The sequence below is a fragment of the Stegodyphus dumicola genome, chromosome 7, assembly GCF_044657685.1.
Source record: "Stegodyphus dumicola isolate Sdum_Otavi_A_Nest chromosome 7, ASM4465768v1".
In the NCBI taxonomy this organism is placed as follows: domain Eukaryota; kingdom Metazoa; phylum Arthropoda; class Arachnida; order Araneae; family Eresidae; genus Stegodyphus; species Stegodyphus dumicola.
In genome coordinates this window covers 163,096,919-163,109,824 of record NC_140774.1, presented here as the reverse complement: position 1 = coordinate 163,109,824, position 12,906 = coordinate 163,096,919, and the positions used below count along the sequence as shown (strand labels likewise).

General features: G+C 34.9%; 1 protein-coding gene across 3 annotated transcripts in view; it reads right to left on the bottom strand.

Moving 5' to 3' along the window:
* The window catches only part of LOC146996573 (uncharacterized), a 37,389-nt gene extending 31,087 nt beyond the window's left edge, over window positions 1-6,302 (bottom strand). For 2 of the 3 annotated variants that reach the window (XR_015042236.1, XM_085821008.1), the window contains exon 1: window positions 6,236-6,302. The gene's annotated coding sequence lies outside the window, so the exon portion shown is untranslated. The remainder of the gene's footprint in view (window positions 1-6,235) is intronic. The other variant, XM_085821009.1, reaches the window with a different exon arrangement.
* Window positions 6,303-12,906: the final 6,604 nt, after the last annotated feature.

The following is a 12,906-nucleotide window of genomic DNA, read 5'->3' as shown; positions in this document are numbered from 1 at the left end:
ATTTTAAGGGTTTTATGTATTTTTGCCCCTCAAGAATTGAATTAATTGAACGAGAAATATATCTCTAATGAAATTCGAGGAAAAACGTTTAAATGAAATGCACAAAACACGTGTAATTGAATATTCCTTACAAGGAATTCATGAGGTGTACACATAAGATTTTTTTTATTATTTGCTGGATAAATATGCAGCTTTGTGATTTATTGGGGTACGTAGAAAATGAAAGTTTTTTTTTTTTTTTTTTTTTTTTTGTTACAGGGGGGGGGGACTCACCGGCAGCCAAAGGTTGAAATTGCTGATCACTAAGTGTTTGAACCAGTTCGAATCAACAAAGGATGTAAGATGGATTTTCGTGAAGACAAAAAAAGGAGAGAAAACTAGGTTATTAGGTAACACCCTTAAAATACATTTTAACATTTGAGAGTTTAGCAGAAAAACCTTTACAGTAATTGAAATACTTCAACTGTTAAAACTTTCCGGTGAGGCTATTGAACTATGCTTCTGAGTGAAACATTATTCAACATTTAAAGCCTAAGTCAATGTTTTCAAAAATTTTTAAATCTTCAAACTGTTCATTTTTTTCTGTATATTCTCGAAAATGCATCCACATATAGTGATTTTAGAATTTCTTCAAAATTCTATCAATTTTACATCACGTCTTGAATCAGCCTCGCACACGCTGTAAACCAAACTTACGAAATACGTTCTTAAAAGCTTTTGCAGCGAACAAACAACAAAGGAAATAAAACTACAATTCATTACATAACCACCGCAGACAGCGCAATTTAGTTTAAAAAATAAAGAACATTTTTCTATCTTGCTACCGTTTCAGTTCAGTTCAGTTATCTGATTTAGACAGCATTTAGCAGCCCACTGCTTTAACTGCCTGTCATGGTATTGTCATGTCATGGCTTGGAAAAATGAGAATAAGGCGGTAACCGCCGCGCCTCTATAGGAGGAGCTAGAATAGTACATGAGTACACAATGAAATTTAGAATTTAGAAGTGCATCTGGGAAACTGTTAGAGCTGGCAACAAAATATGAAAATATATTAAGTTATGTAGTAAAATAGTGATGAACAATCATAATTAAATCACTAATACTTTGAATTTCATAGTTTAAATCAAATGGCACTTGCCAGGCTGAATTGCAATGAGTTCTACCCAGTGGGTGTGGCTTGAAACGTCCTAGGTCGGCGGCAGTTACGACAGGAGTCACCCTCCCGTAAACGGACCCCGGCCAATGTTTCTTGAAGTTCACACTCCGGTGGAAAAAGAAATCAGTACTTGCAGGTAAGCACAGTCAAATAATAAAGTGAAAATGAAGAATTCACACTTGAAGACACACAATACTTGTAAAGCATAGTAAATTAAATGTATACACAAAAACACAGCAAGAGAACACTTGATCAACCAACAAGACAGTGGTTTTAGTCTTGTACTCTGTAGCTGTTATTCTCAAAACGCGAAGTGGTGAATTTCTCTATATACACAATATGTACACAAAATCTATCTGAGACCTATGATATGCTATCAGTACCTATGAGCTAAGCCATTACTCATTTGGGTGTCGCCAAGTCAATCATAAGTAGTAGAAAACAAATTGAACATAAAAAATATAAAAAGCTACCAAAGAGCAATGCCATTATCCATTAGGATGTCGCAATGTTCATCTGAGGTAGTTGAAAATACGAAGAATAAGTGAGCTTTAATCCAAAGTCCGATGCTGTGGGGTATTGTATAGTCTCATATAATAAAAATTTTATATACACTATTTACAATTCACCACTTCACATTATGGAAGATGCTTCTGGGCCTTTTTGCAGCACATTCCAGGGTAGGATCATAATTAATTAGCTCCCTAATATGGTCATATCTTGAGTTAGCTATTTTTTGAAAGAAATTGTGGCTTGTAGTGAGTATCTCATCAGTAACGGGCCGGATCTTCAATTCTTTATGAATCTGTAAGTTTCTGACAAACCACGGCGCATTGATGATATCGCGTAGAATTTTATTTTGAAAATTTTGGTGGCTTGTAGTGAGTATCTCATCAGGAACGGGCCGGATCTTCAATTCTTTATGAATCTGTAAGTTTCTGACAAACCACGGCGCATTGATGATATCGCGTAGAATTTTATTTTGAAAAATTTGTAGTCTTCTTCTGTAGGTTTTATAAACGGTGGCCCAAACAGGGATAGAGTACAGAAGTATCGGACGAATAAGTGTAATATATATTTTCTTTTTAATTCTCACATTTAATTTGGATTTTCTGCCAATCAAGGGTTGAAGAGCAATTTTTGCGACAGTCGCTTTTCTGAGTGCATATTCGGAATGTTCTTTAAAGAGCAATTGTGAACCAAAATAGATACCTAAATATTTAGTGCTGTTAACCACAGGAACTTCTTGATTATTAATTTTAATGTTCACTTCAACTGGGGTGAATTTTCGATGTCGGCGAAAAAGTAGAATGTTACTTTTAGAGGGATTAATGCTGAGTCTCCATGATTTAAGGTAATGCACAACGTGATTCACTGCAATTTCAAGCTTATCAACAGCAAGTTGTGGTTTCATTGAGCTGGTCAATATCGCTGTATCATCAGCAAACTTAACTATTTTTGAATTAAGTGGGACGGGCATGTCATTTGTATAAATGCAAAAAAGACTGGATCCAAGAACACTTCCTTGTGGAATTCCGCTTTTGATATATTTCTTCGTAGAATAAGTGTTGTTAATTTTTACTTGAAAGGTACGGTTTCTCAGATAACTTTTTAGAAGTTTAATGAAGTTAATTGGCAGATGAGGAAGGTGTAGCTTGTAAATTAAACCATCATGCCACACCTTGTCAAATGCTTTTTCTAAGTCCAAAAAACAACTTGCAATTGTATTCTTTTTAACGAATGAATCAGCGATATACTGTGTTACATTAAGCAGTTGATGAACAGTACTGTGTCCAGTTCTGAAGCCGAACTGTCCACTATTTAAGATATTTTTATCTTGAAGGTGCTTTGTAAGTCTTCTTTGTATGACCCTTTCGAAAACTTTGCCCAACCCAGGAAGCAGACTAATTGGACGGTATGAGTTAAGCTCTCTTGGATTTTTCCCGGGTTTAAGGAAAGTAACAATATTTGCATGTTTCCACTGCTGTGGAAAATAGTTTAACCTGAGATACGCATTTATGATATTAGTTGTTAGGACAATGTAGCTTTTAGGCAGAATTTTTAGAATTTTATTTGAAATCCCGTCGAAACCCGGAGCTTTTCTGATTTTTAGATTTTTGATTATGTCATAAATTTCATTAGGTGAGATGGGATTAATATGCTCATTACCAATGCGGTCCGAAAGGTGAATATTAAAATTATAAACATCCTCTTCTATTTCCTCATTGTACTAATTGTTGTTAGTAAAAGTATTTTACAGATGGGCGGCAAGAGCTTCTGCAATATCTTTTTCAGAGTAGGCGATGCCATAATTAGTGTTAATAGGACCAATATTATAGTCTTGATTTTTATGGAGTGTTTTTGCAATTTTCCAGACACTTCGTGGGTTAAAGTCCATGGAATCAAGGAGATCATCCCAAGAATTTGACCTATATTCAGAGATAGCTTCTTGAATTTCACGGATTTTTCTATTTAATTCGTTTTTAATAGTAGGATCAGCCGTCCTTCTCCATTGCTTGGCAGTCCTATTTTTGTCTTTAATTTTATCAATTAAGTAGTCAGGTAATTTGGGCTTCTGATATTCTTTAAAAGTAGTAGAATTGATAATAGCAGTGTTAATTCTTCTGTTGATTTTAGTGATTTGTTCTTCGATGTGTGAAATATCAGCTAAAACCGGATGTGCAGGTAGTGTTTCAAGGATTTCCTTAAATTTAGTCCAGTTAGTGATGCTTTTGAGAGGGAGTGACCTTTCATATCCATAAAATGTGAAATTGACTGGAAGGTGATCTGAACTCATTTCATTATTCACTTTAAGATATGGAATTTGAAGAATATTTTTCGTAATGACAATGTCAAGAACATCAGCTGTACCTGTATGGTGGTAACGGGTAGGGTCAGTAGGGCCATAAATTCTGAGATCGTTATTTAGTGCGAAATTATAGAGTATGTTACCATTAGTGTTCCTGATTCTTGAGTTCCATGAATTATGTTTGGCATTAAGGTCGCCGGCTATGACAACCGGAAAAGCGATGTTGCTAAAGCTGATGAGATCGTGACCACTGATGGTGTTCCTTGGTGGATTGTAGGCAGAGATAAAAACCACTGGTTCGTTGGTACGAGAATGCACAATGATATCTGTGTGTTCGATGCTGGTATTGCCGCTGAGGATAAATGGAGTGGAGCGAAGATAATTTTTAACAAGAATCAAAGTCCCGCCTCCTCTATTATGAGAGCGGTCAGAACGATAAGTTCTAAATCCTTGTATTTTAAATTTGTCACATGCTCTAAGATGAGTTTCGTTAGCGAGAAAAATATCAATATCATGACGATTAATGTAATTAAGTATCTCGGTATTTTTATTTTTTATACCATTTGCGTTAAAATATGCGACATTTAAACTACTCGAGGCAGTGATATGATAACTACTAACATTAATATAAGGATTAGAATTCATAGTTCATATTGCTTAAGAGTTCAAATGCTTCAAATCCGATTTGGATTTTGTCAATTAGTGATTTTGCTGTCATAAATTTCTGGAAAAGTAATTTGCCTTGGTTGAATAAGTTTTTTAACCGTAATAAGAATCCGGGGGCGGAGTTTTGTTCTTCTCCTGAACTTTCTGTGTTCCGATTGGTTTGACTTGTATTATTTTCGTTGTTATTATTTTCAACATTTTGGGTTTGATTTTGAGTAGGAAGCGGCGGAAAATTTCTTAAGTCCCTTGGAGGTGGGGGTGGGTTATTTCTTCTGGTATTACGATTTTCTTCTCTTGATTTCTGCTGGGCTATCTTCTCTTTTATATTATCAGGGTGCATTACACACCCACGATAAGAACTTATATGCGGACCTCCGCAAAGGGCACAGGTACCAGGTAGATTTTTGTCTTTAGTACAAGTATACGTAGCATGATTTTGGCCGCATTTTAGGCAGCGCGTTTTATGCTTGCAGTGCGTTTTACTATGACCGTACCTTTGACAGTTGTGACAGTGTGTCGGACCTGGCGTAGATTTGAAGCTAACAACTTTAATTCCTAAATCTAGGATATGTGTAATTTTATAAATATTTTTCTTTTTACTTCCACTAAGAAGGTGGGCATTTTGACAATTTCGCCATTAATTTTCTTGGTGAACTGCTTAACAGCTTTAACTGGGATTCCTTTTTCAGTTAACTCTTCAAATATGTCTTCTGTTTTAGTGTGTGCTGGGAGTTTTTTTAATCACAGCGCGTATGGGCTTTTCAGTTGGCAGAGGAAATGTGTGATACGGAATAGTTTTATCATCTAAGAGTTTAGTGATTAATTTGTAATCATCTGAACTTTTAACTTTGATGTGTATATCAGTGCCTTTAAAGTTGCATTCCATTTGGGAAGTTAGTTTTTTAATTTCATCGCGGAGTTTTTTCCAATCGTTTACGTCCGAAATGATTATAGGAGGTATTCTATTAGCGGTTTTTCTGGGTTTAACGAATCCTTCGCTATCTTGAGAGTTCTGAGAACTGATGACTTGAACATCCATATCGTCTTCGTTAGGGAGAGCGGAATATTTATTTTTAACAGATGTGGTTGAATGATTGCTATCTTCGCTAAGATTGCGTTTGTGGGTTTTTTTGGGATAGATCCATTCCTCTTTCTGTTTATCAGCAGTAGCCTTCTGAATATTATCGGGAGGTATTATTATGCTTTGCATATTTTGAGAATCAGTTGGTTTACTAGTACTAGGCTTACTAACAGAAGATTCATTATCAATGGGAAAATTTTCATTAAGTTCATCAACATTTTTGAACATTTTCATGCCTAAGTTAAGGACTTCAGTGAGTTTACAAATTTCATCAAGAATATCAGGAGCAACAGTAACCTTTTCATTTAGAATTTGATTACGATGCGTATTTAAGTTAATCCATAACTTATACTTATCCTCCGGGGTGCCATTATCAATAATATCATGAATTAAATCCCTATTCCTAAGAAAATCTAAATCCATAACAAAAACCTAAACTTTACGAGATCCTTAACGTAACTCGAAGCAAGGCATTGGTCATCACAAGAAAACAATCGCTAGAACAAAGCTTGAAAATGCTTACCAAGAATCCGGATGCGTGAAAGACAACCAGCTCGAAGCAAATCCAAACCAAAAAAGCGTGACATTTAAGAAAAAGCAGCAGCCATAAGCGGTTACAGAGTTCATATATATAACTTTATAACAGATCATGGTTTAACAAATCATAAACAAGACACAATAAATAACCAATCAAAAGTAACATACAGAATGAGATTTAAGTTTCAGAATAACTCGGACCTGGCTGAAAGCTAATGAATGTATCGGACGTGACAGAAAGCTATACTTCCTTTTAACCAGTAAGAATGCGATTACAAATATCTCAACACTCCCCCTTAATCGCATGTTATACGAAACATAAAAGAATTACACAATTTTTAAACAGCTCAATGATAACAGTTCATAGAATTTTGTTTTGGACAAAGCCTTAGTTAACATATCTGCAATTTGTAAACCTGATTGTACATATGCAATTCTAATAATATTTTCCTTAACAGTCTTACGAGTGAACTTTAATTTTATATCTATATGTTTCAACCTACCTGAAAAGTTTTCATTAACAATACTTTTGATACATGACTCGTTATCCTCAAAAATATAAACATTTTTAACACTGGAAATTTCATTTACTACATTTTTTATCCATAAAACATCTTGAATACCTTTTCATAAAGCAATTATTTCAGCATTAGGTATTATTTGCCAGTAACCTCAGATTCTCCAACTGTGGGCGTTGTAGTGAGAAGTCCTTTAGTGAGTTTTCGAGCCGAATGAACGTGAATATGACTAAGGGGGTTATGCTTAAATGTTGTAATAATTTGTGGAATCATTTGTGTGGAACGAATTTTATAAGAGTATAAACAAGCTGAGAAAGCAAATCTAAATTATTGTTAGATCAGAGCCAAAATTTCTGTATATGAAACATCGAAATGGTAACTATGAGCATTATTTTACGTGTTAAGCAGAATCAAAGCAGCAGACATAAGACAAGGACATTTTATTCTGAAGCCACAGCTCTGCCTAAAAAAATAGGCAAAGCAGTTTCATTAAAAATAGAACGAAAGAGATCTCATGAAATGACGTAGCTAAATTGTAATTTTAAAACACATAAATCACATGAGTATATTTGGAAACTAGTGAGTAACAAATTGGTTAAATAATTTTTATCATAATAATTAAATCTCAATACAAAATCCGAAGTGTTTGACAGCCCAACCTGCACAAGTTTCCTACAAGACAAACTCATTTTCGTGAAAATATACCGTTTTGTAACATCTTTTAGTTGTACTTTTCTATTGTGGGAGCGCGATCAAGAAAAAGAAAACGATTAAAGTTGCCATGGAAAGTTAAAGTTGATTAAAGTCGCAGACGACTTTTTTATTTTAAGTCCAAAGGGGCAATTTGCTCTGAAGGACTATTAATTTCGTTTTGGCATTTCGCGTTGGTTCACTATAAATGTTGGTTTACTTTTCGCATCGTTGCCACCAAATATTATCGCCTTGGCTTAAAGAAATTAAGTAATGAAGAATCTTCATAAATGTATGTTTGTTTCTCGCATTTGGATAAAACAACGGTACCTAGAGCCATCCAATTTTGAATAACTTAATGTTCTACGGAATATGGAAGCCCAGACTTGGAATTTGAAATTTGTTTTATGATCGATTTCATATTTTATAACACTAACGGATTTATGATTAACAATCTGAATGATTTCAAAGCGAGCAAAGGCAATACTTTATGAAAAAAAAAAAAAAAATATCTCCAGCGCACGAGTCTGTATATCGGAAATTCTAAAGCTTTACCCATTTAAAACTTATTTTGCGATATTGCTGTTGAATTAAATTTTATGATTTAAGTGCGAAGAACATGATACTTAATAAATAAAGGTAACACATTAAACTTTAAAGGGATGCCCCTTTGGGCGTAATGCAAAACCTGAAAGCTTTCAGATTGTAAGTAAAATGAATTTATTTTAAAATACTGTCCATAAAAATTCTTGTAACAAGCGCCTATAATCAGCAACAGAAAGTTTTATTAACCAAAGGGGCAATTTTCCCAGAAGAACTATTAATTTCGTTTGGGCATTTTGCGTTGATTCGCTATAAATGTCGGTTCCCTTTTCAAATCGTTGCCACAAGTAATAGAGCCCTTCATTACAGTTAAAGAAATTAAATAATGAAGAATCTGCATGAATGCATGTATATTTCTTGCACTAAAAAAGCAACGGTACACAAGGCCATCGAATTTTAAATAACGCACGTTTCCACCCGAATATAGAAATATGGAAGCCCAAATTTGGAATTTTATTTTATTATGTATTTCATAGTTCGTAAAACTTTAACGAATTTTTGATTAACAAACTCAACGATTTCAAAGCGAGTAATGGCAACACTTTACGAAAAAAAATCATATCAGTCTATTTCCTAATTTCTCCGGTTTAATTTCTTCGATGACCAGTCTCAAACGCTGAAAAATGTTTTTTCTCCAGCGTACGAGACTGTGCATCGGAGAAATTAACCCGGAGAAATTAGAAAGTGGACTAAAATGATATTGCACGACATTTTACTGTCTTTGTTCCCCAGATATTGATTTATTTATAAATTATAAAAGCGAATTGCTCATCAAAGTAAAAATATCTGTCATATAAATATTTTGCCTAAAGTGTTTGAGAAAAACACTTAGGAAGAAACGTGTGATTTTATCAAATGTGTAATATACAGTATATTTTATACAGTTGTACTTTTTTATAACAGATATAAATATTGTAGCTTAAATAGTATGTGATTTTTATTTTCCGTAGGAATTAGTAATATTTTTACAGTTATTAAAATATATAAAAAGACTTTTGCCCGCGCGTGCGTGCAGAAGTGAGCTCTACGTTTTAGTCGCTAAAAGCGCTGTATTAAAGTGAAAAGTGCATAATTTTTATATAAACGAAAATATCTTGTCGAGAACTTCAGTTTGGTGTCAACTACTCGTGACTACGCCGAACAGTTCTAGAGATATGGTTTAATATAATGTTATTTCCATTGTCTTTGCGATTACCATTGTAAAAGGAATTGGGGAGTGATCCGCTCAGTGAAGTGCCGCTCAGAGGCGAATTTATATTAAAGGATTTCTCGGCACCTTTTAGCCATCCAACTTCAATCTACATACCAACAGTAAGCTGGTACCTTCCGCTTGCTTCCGTTACAAGTCTCAACCTTGTAGTCTGATCGTGAGTGCTTTTTATATGTTTTTATAAAGTGTCTCTACAAGTGCCACTTTCACGTTTAATTTTTTTAATATCTCTTGTTCTACTGGGAGTGTTGCAGCGTTTTAACAGTAAAAAGGTAGGGCACTCTATTATCTACATTTTGATGTGCATTTTAAATTTTTAGCTACTATAGTTTTAATTTTATGGGATTGCTCTAGTACAACTTCCCATGTGCTACTGTTTATTTACAGAGCTTAGAATTACTACTGTTTATTTACAGAGCTTAGAATTAGAGCTTTTAATGTAGCACGTCATGTCCATTTTCTGAATACAGTGTTTTTCTCATCAATAAGCACTTTTCCTGTAGCACATTCACTGCTAATTTTTGGACTGTTTATTTATTTATTTATTTAGTTATTATTATTATTATTATTTCTCTTCTTTTAATTTTTGCAATTCTTGTTTTTACGATCTCTGAACTTTTATTTTTTTTAAGCATAGTGCTTATAAAAGCGCATAAGCATAAATTATAAATGTTTGTTGTTGTTTTTATTTTGTTGTTGCAACTAATATTGCACAATTTTCTTTTTCGATTTAACTTTATGATAGTTACTACCAACATATAACTACTGTAATCATCATTCATTATTGTGTGTCAATTTGCTTTGGTTCCTTACATAACTGAAGTGTATTCTGTGTATATGTAAAGTAACTTAAATTATGTGCAATTCGGATAACAGCGCTCTGTTATTTTCGCTGGTCTTGTGATATTTTCGCAACACAAGCACATTTCAGCTATCATTGTTAAACATTTTGGTACCTAGTTTCATAGCTTTTTGTGTATTAATTTATTTTTACCCCCTTTATTTTTGGTATTAATTTATTTGATGTATGTATGTATATAAGCATATCACTTACTATTGTTAGTTTCTCAGTATTAAAATTACTGCAGTAATAAGCTCTTACAATAGTTGTTTAGTTCGTATAATTGCTGCAGTCGGCTCTCACTACAGCTTTCATATCAGTAGTACCAGTACTTACCAGCAGCCATATTTGATCACAGCACTTAATACATTCAGCTTCAGGTTTCTTGATTATGGAGTTTCGCTTTTGCTACAACTGTGTACTAAGCAGTGCTCTTTTCCCAACTTTAATGGGGACACTCGATACCTCTTCTACTTCAGGCAAAGATGTTACTAACTCGATTACTCCCGACAATCCATCGTCTAAGGCCTCAAGACTGGAGATCTGGATTTAGCCTCACAGCAAGAGATCCCTATAGCTAACCAAGAGGGGCAAATTCTGGAACTAACAAGACATTTACATTTTAAACGACAGTCCTCAGCATAGGTAGCAGCAACTTCACCAGCATAGCAAGCACAGGGCAGGCAGCAGCAGGAAGAAGCAGCAGCAAACGAAGGCTTTACCGTTGTAGTTAATAGACGCAGAAGATTAAAACATGTTTCTCCAGATACAAAGCTTCCTGACCACGTACTCCTTATTAGGACACGAGTCGAAGAAAACGAGTAAAGACATGCGACATGCGACGGAGGACGTGGGCACCACCCCTCTATCAATACGGTTAATCGGTATAGCGCCACGTCCACCTTTATCTAGATAACCATACGTGTTCATTGTGCTAATATACTAATATATAAACATACATACAAATTTGGTACTTCATACAGTGGCGTTAAAGCTAATTAATGTTAGACACTGGATAATACATTGCCAGACGAGTAAAGAGTAACGAGTAAAGACACGAGTCGCACTACTGAAAGTGTTCAGAAGCAGCTAGTGAGTAGTATTAAGCCTTACAAAGTGGGGATTAACGTCGTCCAAGTAAGGCCTAAGCGCTTGCAGGAACTACTCCTCAGGTGTAGAGAGAAGACAGACCTAGACAAACTCAGGACCGCCATCAATGAAATTTTGGAATTAGATAACTCATTAAGTGTAAGAGTGCCCAGACCACCTAGGCATACCATAATAGTCTTTAGAGTGCCACAGGACAGTACAGCTACAGACATCACAGAGGCTTTCTCCAACGTGTTCCCAAGTAACACGAAAGAGTTTATTTTCCCTATTCGTTCCTACCCAAAGGAGGACAACACCTGCCATTGGCTAGTGGGTGTTGCAAGGGAACAGGCCAAAGAACTATTAGAAAAGAAAAGAGTCTACATTGGACTTTGCACCTGCAATTTCAAAGAATATCTCCAAGTGAAACGGTGTTACAACTGTCAAGAATTTAGGCACTTTAGACGTTACTGCAAGTCGGATACAGCCTGCTCCAAGTGTGGTAGAGGTCACCTGATAGAAAAGTGTGACTCAGTTACCATGAACGGTGTCAACTGCAACCTAGCGAACGAGAAGTCAAGTAGCACCTTCGACACACAACGTCCAGCAAGCGCATCGATATGTCCATGTTACAGAAAGTTAAATTTTAAGACCAAGGGGCCCTAAAAAAGGGTGAAACATGTGTAAATGAGTTACAGGATGCAGATGGCTTTGTTCAACCTAGACTAAATACTAACGAAAGTATAAATACTGTACATGAAATTAATATACAGGGTGAGCCTTAAGTTATGGAAGTTCGTCCACCCAAAATTGAACCAGTCATGGCTAAACCGATTGCTAAATTTTCAGTTAAAATATTAAAAAATGAAACCAAACCACATATTGCCGTCAAAATTAATGGTGAATTTTTGAAAATCTTCCTTAAAAAGAAAGAAAATATTAGACAGATAACCAGATATGGTAAAACCGGCATAAGTAACACCTGAATCCACAGTTGATTTTTTGTTTACACTATTAACAGAAGTAGAATTAGATACACTGGTATTATCATTACGATTTTTGACATTCAGATTTTTATACATTTTCGGGAAATTTGGAATAAAGTAGTTAAACTTGTACATTTCTTTTTAAAACATTCTTTCAGAAATAAAACCTCAGGCAATCCGAGAATTTTAAATGAAACGTACACAATTTGGTGATTAGCTTATTTGAGAGCTCACGAGTTGCCACTAATGTTGGTAAATATATGTGAAGCCAAAAATATCTCATCTTCTTGAGAGTATGGCCCAAGGAAGCTAAAATATTGGACACTTCTGGATTAAAGCTTCAAAGAAAAACCAGCCTGCATGATATAACTGTTGAAAGTCCACATTCAAGCGAGTATCTGAGTATTTCCGTTTCTTTTCTTTTTTATTTTTTTTGTCACCGTAAATATGCAGTCTCGTGTATTATTGGAGCAGGTGGAAAATGAAATGGTCCTTCTTTTTACTTATAGTGGGAGGACCTATTAACGACGGACGGGAAAGGATCTTCGGGAAGGTAAAAATGTGTAGAAAATTTTCTAGAACAACTATAGTGGTAATTAATACGCTAGGTTTAGAACACGTTTTCATATTTGAAAAAGCAAGCCTAAACGTTTATTTAAATTACTTAAATTAAGGAAAACTTCCTGTGGGGCTTTAGAAAAGCGCTCAATGAAGCATCAA